General features: G+C 46.8%; 1 pseudogene; it reads left to right on the top strand.

Moving 5' to 3' along the window:
- LOC115482076 overlaps positions 1-12,971 on the top strand; it is a 40,794-nt pseudogene extending 27,823 nt beyond the window's left edge.
- The last annotated feature ends 510 nt before the right edge of the window (positions 12,972-13,481 follow it).

The following is a 13,481-nucleotide window of genomic DNA, read 5'->3' as shown; positions in this document are numbered from 1 at the left end:
CACTCAAGGATGCCCATCTGTTAGGCACACCTCAGTCCTGCTTTCACTATGCCTCCGACACGCCCCAGGGAACTTTGGTCGTCCCTGCGACGGGAAGCAGTTGGGCACGTCCAAAATCAGCTTTCAATTATGCCGATTTGGGCGACCCTGAGAGAAGGACGCCCATCTCCTGATTTGTGTCGAAAGATGAGCACCCTTCTCTTTCGAAAATAAGCCTGATAGTGACTTCTCTGCAGTGATGTGTTGAGGTTAACCTGTTTCTCAGAAGATGCCTTGCCACAGCCCGAGAAACACACCAGACTGACTGGTTTTAATTGACTTCCTACATGGTAGGTGCTAGTTGCTAGGGATGTGCAAGTCCAAACCTTTTTTGGTTTGTTTACAGATTTTTCATAAATTTCCTCCTGGAAAACTTCTCAACAAATTTGGTCCCCAGTGTGGGATCGTTTGCCACATTGCACTCATAGTTATCTGTTGAACTTGTAACATGAAGTACTTGACTTTTTGGGGGGAGGGTGACACTGTTTGGATTTGTTATGATTGTGGGTTCAGAACGCCATGAAGAATCAACATGTGCGGTCTAATCCATTTGTTTTGTATTCTTTGATTGGGAAGACGGTGGTGGGAGGGGTGAAAACTGCAAATTACCACTTTGTATTGTCTTTTTGGTACTTTTTATTATATTGCTTGGTTGTAATAAAGATTTTTTTTTTAATTAACATACATTGGAACTTTTTTTCTATAATTCTATGTGTCTTGCTGCCTGTGTCCATGACTTCTTCAGAGTTGGTCTGCTAGACTCCGAAGCCCAGGCTGACGTCACCGTTGCTATTGTGGCCACACCCCTGGGAAGCGGGGCTGACCTGGGAGGGAGCGGGTCATGTGATATGGACATGGATCATGGCACCGCCGGGGATGGCAATGGGAAAGAGCAGGGTGGCCGTGCAGCAGCAAGGCCGTGGCGAACAGGAGCAGGAGCCCCCCCCCTCAGCGCATCAAACTTGGATTGCTAGCATAAGTTTTTACAGTGTTTTATGAGGCATCATTTGTCAGTTCTCAATCTGGGCTCACCCAGCAGAAAGTAAAAGTGGATAAAGGTCAGGCAAGTTCAGCTGCAGCCCTAGGTTACAGCCCGGTAGCCGAGTACCCAACAGGCCCGCCCCTGAAACTCAGAGGGGGCACTCGAAGAGAGGGAGGGGGAACCTGGAACAGGGAGGGAGGGGACCCTGGAACTGGGAGGGAGGGGGGGCCCTGGCAGACACTCTCATTCTCACACACACTCTCTCTCACAGACACACTCACACCCAGTCCCACTCTCTCTGTCACACACACACACACACACACACTCTCGCACATTCACTCTCTCTCTCTCTCTCATAGAGTCAGTCTCACACACACTCTCGCAAACATACACACTCCGAGGATAACTTTGCTAGCACCTGTTTCATTTGTGTCAGAAATGGGCCTTTTTTACTAGTAAGTAATAATGTAAACAGCATTTAACAGAACCATTAAGACTTCCATTAGGTATATAGCATGAAATAAAGTAGCTGTGTGGGTGCCGTCCTTAGTTTAGATGGTTTTTTTTTATTTTTCTTTCACCTTCCTGGGGGACTTGCCCCAAGCAGTTGCAGTGGGGATACGAAAAGTCGTCCAGTAAGCCTTATGTAACGTTAAAAAAGAGGAGTGGGTTATTGACAGAGTGGGACGGAGAGGGTGGTGGACGCTTGGAATGCCCTCCCGTGGGAGGTGGTGGAGTTGAAAACGGTAAACGGAGTTCAAACATGCGTGGGATATGCATAGAGGAATCCTGTGCAGAAGGAATGGATCCTCAGAGCTTAGCTGAAATTGGGTGGCGGAGCAGTTGGGGGGAAGAGGGGGTGGTGGTTGGGAGGCGAGGATAGGGGAGGGCAGACTTATATGGTCTGTAACAGAGCCGGTGATGGGAGGCAGGACTGGTGGTTGGGAGGCGGGAAATACTGCTGGGCAGACTTATATGGTCTGTGCCCTGAAAAGGACAGGTACAAATTCAAGGTAAGGTATACACATATGAGTTTGTCTTGGGCAGACTGGATGGATCATGCAGGTCTTTTTCTGCCGTCATCTACTATGTTACTATTGCCGCAGATTTAGTAGGTCTGAGGGTTTTGGTCCAAAAGGTTGGCCAGGCCAAATCAGAGGGGTTAAAATTAATTCCTTTCCCCAGTAGGATTCCAGAAAGGGTAGACATTAGAACTTTTCAATGAGTGCAGATTAATTAATAATTAGAGGCAGGGTATAGCCATACTTCGGCGGGAGGGGAGTCCAGAGCCATAGGTGAGGGGGCACATTTTAGCCCCCCTGGCTGTGCGCAGCCCACCCAGACACTCGCTATCCTCTCAGCTGATCTTTCGCTGTACTCTGCAGGGCTTCTGTGCATCTGACGTCCAGCCCCCACCAACCAAAGTCCTCTTCTCCGGCGCAGCTGCATTGCTGATCTGGAAGGGCAGGCTTCTGTTTCTGTGAGTCTGACGTCCAGCACGCACTGGAGAAGAGGACTTCGGCTGGCGGGGGTTGGGGACCCCCGCCAGCAAAGGTACCTGATGGCGGCAGGGGAAGGTTGGCGGCAGGCAGGGGGGCCAGGGCCAAATCTACAGGGGCCCATGCCCCCATGTAACTACACCCCTGATTAGAGGACCTGCTAAGTTGCATTAGGCATTATCGGGTGCTTTATGCAGCAAAAACAGCCTAACGCCGGATGTGCTAAAGCATTCTGCGTTAATTTTGCCATCTGCACATTCTAAGCATGTAATATGTATTTTTTCATATTTTTGGGGGAGGAGGTGCGTCAGGGGTGGAGAATGGGACATTATCGCCTTGCTAACTGGTTAGTGCGTCCATAATGCGGGAGCCTTTAGCGCATCCTAAAAAGTAAGCGGTAAGTGCCCCTGCAGTAGGTTTTTTTTTTAAATGTCCACGCACTAATGCTGACATTAGCGCAGGATCAGAAATAAAACAAATAGAAAATAGCCCTTTTTGACGGTCACACTAGAAATGGGCACGGCGCTCAGGAAAGGCCATTTCTTAGTACAGCTTAGTAAAAGAGCTCTTTACTTTGTTAAATAAGTTTTGCATGCAGTAAGGGCCCTTTTTACTAAGCCGCGTAAGCATCTACGCGTGCCCAACTCATGCCAAAATGGAGTTACCGCCCAACTACCATGTGGCTCTTGAGGTAATTTCATTTTTGGCGTGCATCCAATACGCCCGTCTGAAAAAATATTTTTTATTTTTGGATGTGCGTACCGGACGCGCGCCAAGTGGCATTTGAGACATGTAGGTCATTACCACCCGGATTCTTTACCGCTAGGTCAATGGCTGGCGGTAAGGTCTCAGACCCAAAATGGACGCACGGCAATTTTGATTTTGCTGCAAATCCATTTTCGGCAAAAAAAAGAGGCCTTTTTTACAGGTGCGCTGAAAAATGGATTGGCGCACACCCAAAACAGTGCCTACACTACCGCAAGCCATTTTTCAATGTGCCTTTGTAAAAGGACCCCTCAATTTTTTTTATGGTGCATGAATGGACCCAATACAAACTAACAAACACGCATTCTCTACTGGCTGCCACAGAGAATCCACAGTCCACAGACAGAGGGCGCTGATCTACCTCTTGCCTGCTTGTTACCCATCTGTTTCTTCCCATGTTGTACACCTACACATTCGTGCATGGATGGGTATGTGCCAGTTTAGTAGACAGCGCTGTCCTCTAGTCAAAATCTTCAACAAGCAGTTGTCCGAAAAAGATTCATGATTGGGTGTTCTTTGCATTTTGCAACCTGTAGGATGAACAGATAGAGCGAGAGAGATTGACATACAGTATATTGGGAGGTTGCTGCGCTCTGGTTGTGGTTTACGTAATGGGAAAACTCTACGTGGCCAATGCAGGTGACAGTAGGTAAGTCAACTCTATTGATTCTTCCAGTAGTGCTCATCGTCTAAATACTGTGTAATCTTTTCCCAGAATAGGGTTAACGGAAGGAGATATCTACATGCAGTAAGAAAGGAAGCTCTAAGGGGGTCTTTACTAAGCCACAGTAATGGTTTTAGCTTGTGGTAGAAATCAGCTGGCAGTAAATGCCACGATGCCCAGAGGAATATAATGGCCATCTTGGTGTTTACCAACAGCTGCTTTCTACCGCGAACTAAAAACGCTACCATGGCTTAGTAAAAGACCCCCTAAGACATCAAAGAGCTGCAGGCAATTATATTCATTGAATCTGAAAAGTTGACCTTCACAACATTGTAATGGAGAGTGATCATTGAAGAAGTATTAAAAGGTAAGTCCATACATTAAGGACAATAAGATTTTTGGAAGGAGGAGTTGTGGGTTAAGGGATCAATGGATATTTCGCTTGGTAACGTAGTTACATGATAGACTTAATTAGAGGCAGGTGGCTATAAGAAACAAGGCCGCCGGTAAGATTCTGTAACTAGATAATATAATTTGTGATGTTATATTCCATGTTATTAAGTTGGGTTATTAAAGAATTGGAAGAGACTCCTAGATATGGTTAGATTCATGGTCTACGTTGTCGGATCATGGTAAGAGCAGACATCATACTATGTTAATAACAATGTAGTAAATTTCATTTAATTATATGGGTGGGGCGAGTTGAGGGGGGGAGAAAAAAAAGGGTTCAACTGTGATGCTGAGATATTATCTAAATCAGACTCGGACTGTCCGAGTTGAATTTGATTGTGTATTGTGATTAATGGTTGTTTTTGTTGCTGGGTCTGTTGAATCATTAATAAAAAAAATGGTTGGAACATAAGGACAATAAGATCAGTAGGATCTGTTTACTACCGGTGAATTTTGGATCAAAGGATGAACAACTACAAATTATTGGAGTTTGTTATATATCATGATGTTATCTTAAATTCGCTGGAATATTTAGTAAGACATTTTACTGTAGCCAATAGAAGTATCCTAGTATGGTTTTGAGTTGTGGAAGAGTATGTTTTTAGGTTAGGGTGGAATGAAAGGAAGTACCGTATTTTTCGGACTATAAGACGCACTTTTTTCCCCCAAAATTTGGGAGGAAAATGGGGGGTGCGTCTTATAGTCCGAAGGTAGACTTCTCCCTACTCACGCGATCTTCCCTGGTGGTCTAGTGACGTCGTGGCAGGAAAGAGCCTCCTCTTTCCTGCCCAGCGCGCTGCTCTCCATCCTCCTGTATGCAGCCTGACGGTCTCGGCGAGATTCAAAATGGCCGCCGAGACTTCAATTCTCGGTGGCCATTTTGAATCTCGCCGAGACTGTCAGGCAGCAATGCATACAGGAGGATGGAGAGCAGCACGCTGGGCAGGAAAGAGGAGGCTCTTTCCTGCCCCGACGTCACTAGACCACCAGGGAAGATCGCGTGAGTAGGGAGAAGTGGTGACAGGGCCGGGGGGAGGGCGATCCCGAACTTGGAGGGAGGGATTCGGACAAGACGCACCGGAGCACCTAGGTTTTAGAGTTGGGATAAAGGAAAAAAAAAATTTCCTATTTCCCTCCTCTAAAACCTAGGTGCGTCTTATGGTCCGGTGCGTCTTATAGTCCGAAAAATACGGGTATGTTGACTACAACTACTACTAATCATTTCTATAATGCTACTAGATGTACATAGTGCTGTACACATTATATGCAGGTACTTTCTCTGTCCCTAGAGAGCTCACAATCTTAAGTACATAAGTATTGCCATACTGGGAAAGACCAAAGGTCCATCGAGCCCAGCATCCTGTTTCCAACAGTGGCCAATCCAGGTCACAAATACCTGACAAGATCCCAAAAATGTACAAAACATTTATACTGCTTATCCCAGAAATAGTGGATTTTCTCCAAGTCCATTGAATAGCGGTCTATGGACTTTTCCTTTAGGAAGCCGTCCAAACCTTTTTTTAAACTCCGCTAAGCTAACCGCCTTTACCACATTCTCTGGCAACGAATTCCAGAGTTTAATTACACATTGAGTGAAGAAACATTTTCTCCGATTTGTTTTCAATTGACTACCTTGTAGCTTCATCGCATGCCCCCTAGTCCTAGTATTTTTGGAAAGCGTGAACAGACGCTTCACATCTACCCGTTCAACTCCACTCATTATTTTATAGACCTCCATCATGTCTCCCCTCCATTGCCACAAGTCTTTGTACTTGGGGCAATGGAGGGTAAAGTGAGTTGCCCAAGGTCACAAGGAGCTGCACTGAGAATCGATCCAGGATCCAAGCCTGCTGCACTAACCGTTAGGCCACTCCCTCTACTCCATGTGATATTAGGTTTTATATATAATAGAGATATTTGGATTAAGCTATTGAATTTGAATAAAGATAAACATTTGAACATATGGTTACTGCCACAGTGCAAATGGTAAGATTTTGAGCTCTTTCAGTCTTTTCCCTTCCCCTTTATGCATATTCATAAGCAATTTTGAATACTCACCAACAGTTCTCTACCATTTTCATACTGTGGATTTTCTATGTTGTATCATTATTCTAACAATTTTATAATTCCATTCCTGTATTTTAGTCATTCTAGTGGATTCTAATTGAAATTGAGTTAGCCATATTAGTAGGTTCAGAGTGGAATTATGAGGCAGCTTTTCCAAAAAAGGACCAGAGCAGATCCCCAAAAGTCTCTTTCCCTTTGCCACGGCCAAAAAGAATGTCAGCCACCCTGGTGAGTTCTTTTGACCATATTTATTTCTAACCTCATCGTTCCATGTCTTATTACAGGGCTATTATCATTCGCAATGGGGAAATCATTCCAATGTCCAGGGAATTTACTCCAGAAACAGAGAGGCAGAGGCTTCAGTTCTTAGTAAGGACGAATGTTATTTTATTTTATTCTATTTTATTACTGGATCTGTTCTGATCAGTCAACTCTAGCAAACATCACGTGCACCGCCTTCTTTTTCAGTTGGATGCTGCATTTAGTCGCCTGGGTCATGCTAGACCAATGAATTATATATGAATTATAGTGTTGGGCTACTGAACACCACAGGTTCACAAGTCGAGCAGTCCATACAGATTACCTAATTCAAAAGAGCTTTATGCTGTTCTGCAGTTGAAGGGTATGCAGACAAATACCTCATCCAGAAAAGGGTCAAAGGGCTCATGGATTTGACATATCGCCTTTCTGTGGTACAACCAAAGTGGTTTATTGTATAAGAGATCTGCAGAGTTTTCAAAGTGCCTGTATAATATATATATATATATATACTAGTAAAAGAGGCCCGTTTCTGGAGCAAATGAAACGGGCGCTAGCAAGGTTTTCCTCCCCAACACCCCCCTTCTCCCTCCCTCCCTCCCTACCTACCTACCTACCTGCCGACCCCTTCGTCGTTCTGACGCCATTGCTCCGCACCTCCTGAACGCACCGTACACCATTGCTCCGCCCTTGGTGTGTGACACCATTGCTCCGCCCTCGACGTCATCACGTTTGACGTGAGGGCGGGGCCCCGAGACTTGGCGATTTCGGTGGCTTCACCACCATGAACCCTTCGAACCCGTCTTGAAGGAAGTGACGTCAGTGGCTTGGCTTCACTGACGTCAGTGTCTTCAGAACGTTGAGGGTGAGTTTTATTATATAGGATATTATACAGGTACTTTGAAAACTCTGCAGATCTCTTATACAGAAAAAACTGTACAATATTTCACAGTAAGAGACATCCTGTATAATAATTTGCACCTCCAACGTTCCATCGCTGTCTGGCTGCCAGGGTTCGTAACATCTCATGACGTCAGCCAGCCTCCAGCGTTCCATTCCCCTCACGTCAAAACGTAATGACGTCAGAGGGCGGAACAGTGAGAGGGAAGGGAACGCTGGAGGCGAGCTGATGTCAAGATGTTACCAACGGAAGGGAAGCCAGCCAGGCCAGCCAGAAAATGATGAGGTACAAAGGAAGAGAGAATCGCAGCACAGCGAGGGGAGGGCAGGGAAGAATCGCTGGACATGGAGGGGAGAGACAAAAAAATCTCTTACAAGAGCCTTTCTAGGGCCCGTTTCATTGTTGAGGAAACGGGCTGGGTTCCACTAGTTTTTTTAATATTAGAGGAAAACTTTATAGACATACCTGACAGGCATTTTGTATTTATTTATGCAAGTTCTTATATACCATCTACATGCTAATGAAAACAATCGAAGCGGTTAACAAATAACCTTCCCTGTCCCACCATCCTTAATAAACGTTTAACATTTCCTAGTTACAATTTCCCTAGTTCTTCACCTATCTTGACCTAACCCCTTATTACTATCAAATAAAAATTACACGAAAACCCAACACCTACCCCAGTATATCCATTATTCTGACATGGGTAAAGCCAAGTTATGAAAAGGCCCATAACAGTTCAATTCAGGAGGCATTTTGTTCCACAGCATGGCCACCATTGTTGGCAGTGGCGTACCAAGGTGGGGGCGGTCCGCCCCGGGTGCACGCCGCTGGGGGTGGGTGCCGCGCGCCTGTCTGCTCTTTGTTTTCATGCTCCCTTTGCCCCGGAACAGGTTACTTCCTGTTCCGGGGCAGAGGGAGCATGAAAACGAAGAGCCGGCAGGTGCGCGGCACCCCCCCTCAGCAGCGTGCACCTGGGGGGGTTCTTTCGCCGGAGGATTGGGGGTTCTTTTGCCGGGGGGGGCGTCACGCTGTTCGGGGAGGGGGCGCTGCACCCGGGGGGCGGGGCACAACGGTGATCCACCCCGGGTGTCAGCCCCCCTAGGAACGCTACTGATTGTTGGGTTACAGATTGCAGCTGGTTTTCCTCATGTCCCTGGTTTTCAGGTACAAACAATTCAAGGGATGGGATTGGGGGTGGGGGACTACACTATCGTTGGACAAGATGGATTGTTCTGAGATGAAGTCTAAAGGTTGGGATTGTTCTAAAATATTTATGATCAGAAAGAGGCCTGTTGTTCTGCAGATACTAACCAGAGTAGAGCCCAGTCAATGCTTAGAAGAGACCTTTGAGGACGACCAAGTGCCATGATAGCTCTGGTGGCTTCAGAGAAGACATTATTTCCCTCCAAGCCAGCACTAGCCAATGCTTAAGGACATGTTGAGGGTTCTGTTCTGTTGGGAGATCCATCATACGTGGTACAGCTTTTCCAAATTCATCTTTTGCATGCCATAATCTTTAATCTACAAATGAAGGAAATCTCATCACACTGGTAATAGACTGTCTTGTTTTTACTTATTTATTTGATTAAAGTCTTAAAGTTTATATAAAGACATTGAGGCAGTGGCCAATACAAATTTAAAACTGCTTCAGGGAGAGCACAGACAATGTATAGACTGTAGAAGGGAGGGAAAACAAGCCACAGGGAGGGGTAAACATCCACACAGCAAAATTAATACTACCCAACATGTTATAAGTCTGTCAACAATGTTTTAACTCAACACAAGAGGGCCAGAAGTGAGAAGGGAAGTGGATTATGATACTAATCCAATGGATAACATACACCTAGATCACAAAACGATCAAGAATGGATTCCTTGTGTTTACAATTATTTTATTGATAACTAGTAAAAAAGCCCCGTTTCTGATGCAAATGAAACGGGGGCTAGCAAGGTTTTCTTCTGTGTGCATGTGGGAGTGTGTGTGTCCCTGCCCTCTGCCCTCTCTCCCTTCCCCTGTGCTGTGTGTCCCCTCCCCCCTCGGAGTCGAGTCCTTCAGTGTTAAGTTTCTTGCTGAGCTGTTTGTGTTAGAGAGATAGTGAGGGCTTCTGCCCTCTCTCCCCTCCCCACTCTGAGTCCTTCACTGTTACAGAAAGAGCGATTTGATTTCGTGCTTTGCTGTGTTTTCCTTCATTGTTTGTGTTACAGAGAGAGCGAGGGGGGGGCAGACACTCATGGGGAAAACGGATATCTCTCCCCCTTCACACTTCCGGCTGGAGGCTTAATTTAGAACGTTGGTGGTGCCTTTTATATATATAGATTTTTCCCTCGCCTGTTTTCCATCAAACATCAGTGGTTCTATGTTCCCCACTATACTCTTTGTGTATACATTGTAACCTAGGTCTACATTCCCCGTTCTGTACTGAAGGTGTCTAAAATAGATATATTTTATGTATATTTATATTTCTTTCATTGTAAACTGCCAAAGATTTCTCTAGAGATAGGTGGTATATCGGATCACATAACCTATAAACTATCAAGTCCTCTCTTAAGCAATAGATTATTTCCGTACTGCTATAGAAACACAAGAGACTGATCCTTTCAGCTTTGGGCTGGGTTGTTATCCCTGCGAGAATCATATTAATATGGTAACACAGTAATTGACAGCAGATAAAGGATTGCAGAGTACATCCAGTATGCCCAGTAAGGTGTTTTAGATTGTACCTATATCCCCCCCCTCCCCTCCTAGTTGGGACCCTTACCAGGCCAGACCCGACCATCCACCCACCCAGCCTGGTGGTCTAGAGGTAGGCCAGCCCCTCCCAAACCCCCTCCTACCTTAAAGCAGGAGGGATTAGCACTCCTTCCTCCTGCAAGCTCTGTCTTAAAATGGCGGCACCCTGCCCACTGCATCCTGGGATGCGCTGGGTGGGGCTTAACTACAATATAAGGGTATATCTTTGGCTGGTTTAAAGACAACCGGTTATGTCTGAATATCAACATAGCCGGTTATCTTCAAATCGCCCCAAAAAAATCCCAGATATTCAATGCCGGTCACTGGAAACAGTCCAGCATTGAATATTCGGGTGGGCCACAGGAGGCAGCCCACAGTCTGAATATCGGGGCCAACGTCCTTTCTATAATCTGCCAGAATCTCTTCCCAACTCCACCGATGCCGTCCTTCCGACAACCACCAAATTTAAAGCAGAAATCAGTGACTTGTTTTTTTTAAATTTTAATTTAGTTGTTAACTGTCAAGATTTAAAAGTGTCTTGGTTGGTTGACCTCCCGGCCTTTCTGCGCCCTATCTAGACGGACATGGTTGGAGGAAGAGAACGGCCTTCCAGGGGAATTGGTGGAGACAAAAACACCAACAAAATTAAAGAAAGCCTGGGATAAGCACAGAAGGGGAAGGGTTCCCAGCTGTGAGGAAGTGAAAGGAAAACCAGAGGTCAGCCTGGGTCCAGAGTACTGCACTAGGAAGTAAACTGGGCTGGTTATAGTTCCATAAACACTTACATAGTAGATGACGGCAGATAAAGACCTGTATTGTCCATCCAGTCTGCCCAACAAGATAAACTCATTACATATGGTATGTGATACTTCATATGTATACCTGGTCTTGATTTATTCTTGCTGTTTTCAGGGCACAGACTGTAGAAATCTGCCCAGCACTGTCCTTGTTCTAAAATTTCTGAAGTTAACGTCGAAGCCCCATGGTCACCAGCATCTTTTTGTTGTCCCTACAGTTCACTCGTGGTTCTTTGGGCTTCCCACTCAGTTGAAACTACGGCTGGAATCCTCAGCTGCAGTCCGTGTGCCAGGACTCCTCCTAGAACCCTGAAAACAAAGGCTGTAAGCATGGCCACTAGGTGTCACCATTGCACAGTGACTAAGACTTGCTTCAGGGCATTCTCAATTCCCATTGACCAGGGGGGGAGTGCAGGAGCTGGGAATCAGACCCAGGCCCCTCCACATGGCTGCCATCATCATATTCTATATTTCTCTGTTAACGTTTCTAAGTAGAGGAGTGCCTTAATACAAGAATAAAGTTTGTGCACCCTAGGGATTCCCCATAGAAAGAGACTTGCCTTTCCAATAGTAGCGAAGATTGTCACATAATCCAGGTATTAAAAAGGATTGGCCGTGGTGGGGGGGGGGGGGGAAAACCCATTCAGAAATAAACCGCTGTCAGCTTGGACAGTTCTCACATATGAGGGAAACAGGGGCGTAGCCAGACCTCACAGTGGGAAGGGCCAGCGCCCGATGTTGGGGGCACATTTTGAGTTCCGCCACGCCTCTTCGCTCTCCCACACCGCCTCGCCCCAACCCCCCCACCTCGCCTCCTCTCCTCATCGCTCCCCCTCGCCTCCTTGCCGCTTCGCCTCACCACTTCGTCGCTCCCCCTGCAAAAACAAATACCTTTACTGACAGGGGTACCCAACCCCCACCAGCCAAACCAGGGGCCCGGATGAAATTTGTGGGGGCCCAGGCCCCCCCGTAGTTACGCCACTGGACGGAAATGCTGTGCGTTGTTCTCACCTTATAGGAATCATACAGAGATGTCTGTTCAGGGTCACGGTGTGATTTCTGTTTTAGCTCACTAGGAACTGTCCTGATCTGCTGAGAAGCCAGTCTTGCCCTGAAACTCTGTGTCATCATAAAACAGGATTACAATATTTTTGTGTGCCATTTATAGAGTTTGGGGGTTTGTGGAGAGAATGTGGTTCTGCTTTCCAGTGAAGAGGTGTGCTAGTGTAATATTTGCATTGCTGCTTTTTCATATGCTCTGCGGCTGGTTACAGGTGACCACTTTGAGAGTGTAGCTATTGTGGAAACAGAGTCACAGTTAGCCACCCCCCACCCCCCTTTTAAATTGACTTTGTGAATACGCAGTGCATTTTGTCTAGCAAAAAAGGTGCCGGTATTCAAATGCTAGGCCACCCTTCAGGGGGTGGGATGATCACTGAGGGACCCACCCCACAATAGCCAGGCCCCCTGCTACTATTCACAGAATCTATGACAAGGCAGAATCGGTGTGTAGAGCCTGAGCTCTTTCATTAAAACTTGGGGTTCATGGATCAATTTTAGCAGACAATGGAAAAGGTGCCGGTACTCAGTACCCCCAAGTACCCCCTCAAAAAAAGCCCTGTGAATACGGAACCATTTTTTCTAGGGGAAAAATGTATTGATATTGGTTTTGTTTGTTTATTTTTACCTTTAGGGTTTCCTGAAACCAGAGTTGCTCGGCGATGACTTCACACATCTGGAATTTCCCCGGAGGATTCAACACAAGGAACTGGGAAAGAGGATGTTGTACCGAGACCATAACATGACAGGCTGGTAAATCTAAACACTTGTGAACCTCCCAGGATCCTGAAGAATAAGGTGTTTCACAATGCACTTTCTCAAATACTACTTTCCCTGGGGGGTCAGCAAGGACAGGACACATAGAGCAAGTGGCGTAACTACGTGGGGCCTGGAGGGCCTGGGCCCCTGTAGATTGGGCCCTGGACCCCCTGCCGGCGACCCACTCGACCCCCCTCCTCCCACCGCCAACCCACCTACCTTTGCTGGCGGGGGACCCCAACTCCCTGCCAGCCGAGGTCCTCCTCACAAAAGGCTTCCTATTCCTAACGTGCAGGACGTCAGAAACAGAAGGAATAGGAAGCCTTTTCTGAGGAGGACCTCGGCTGGCGGGGGGTTGGGGTCCCCCGCCATCAAAGGTAGGCGGGTTGGCGGCGGCGGGGGGGGGGGATCGAGCGGGTCATTGGGGAGGGGGGTCAACAATGGCTGGCGGGCAGGAGGGCTAGAATGTGCCCCCTCACCTCGGGCTCTGGACCCCCCTCCCGCCGAA

The sequence above is a fragment of the Microcaecilia unicolor genome, chromosome 12, assembly GCF_901765095.1.
Source record: "Microcaecilia unicolor chromosome 12, aMicUni1.1, whole genome shotgun sequence".
NCBI lineage: Eukaryota > Metazoa > Chordata > Amphibia > Gymnophiona > Siphonopidae > Microcaecilia > Microcaecilia unicolor.
The sequence above is the reverse complement of the archived record's forward strand: the minus strand, read 5'-3'. Positions and strand labels throughout refer to the sequence as shown.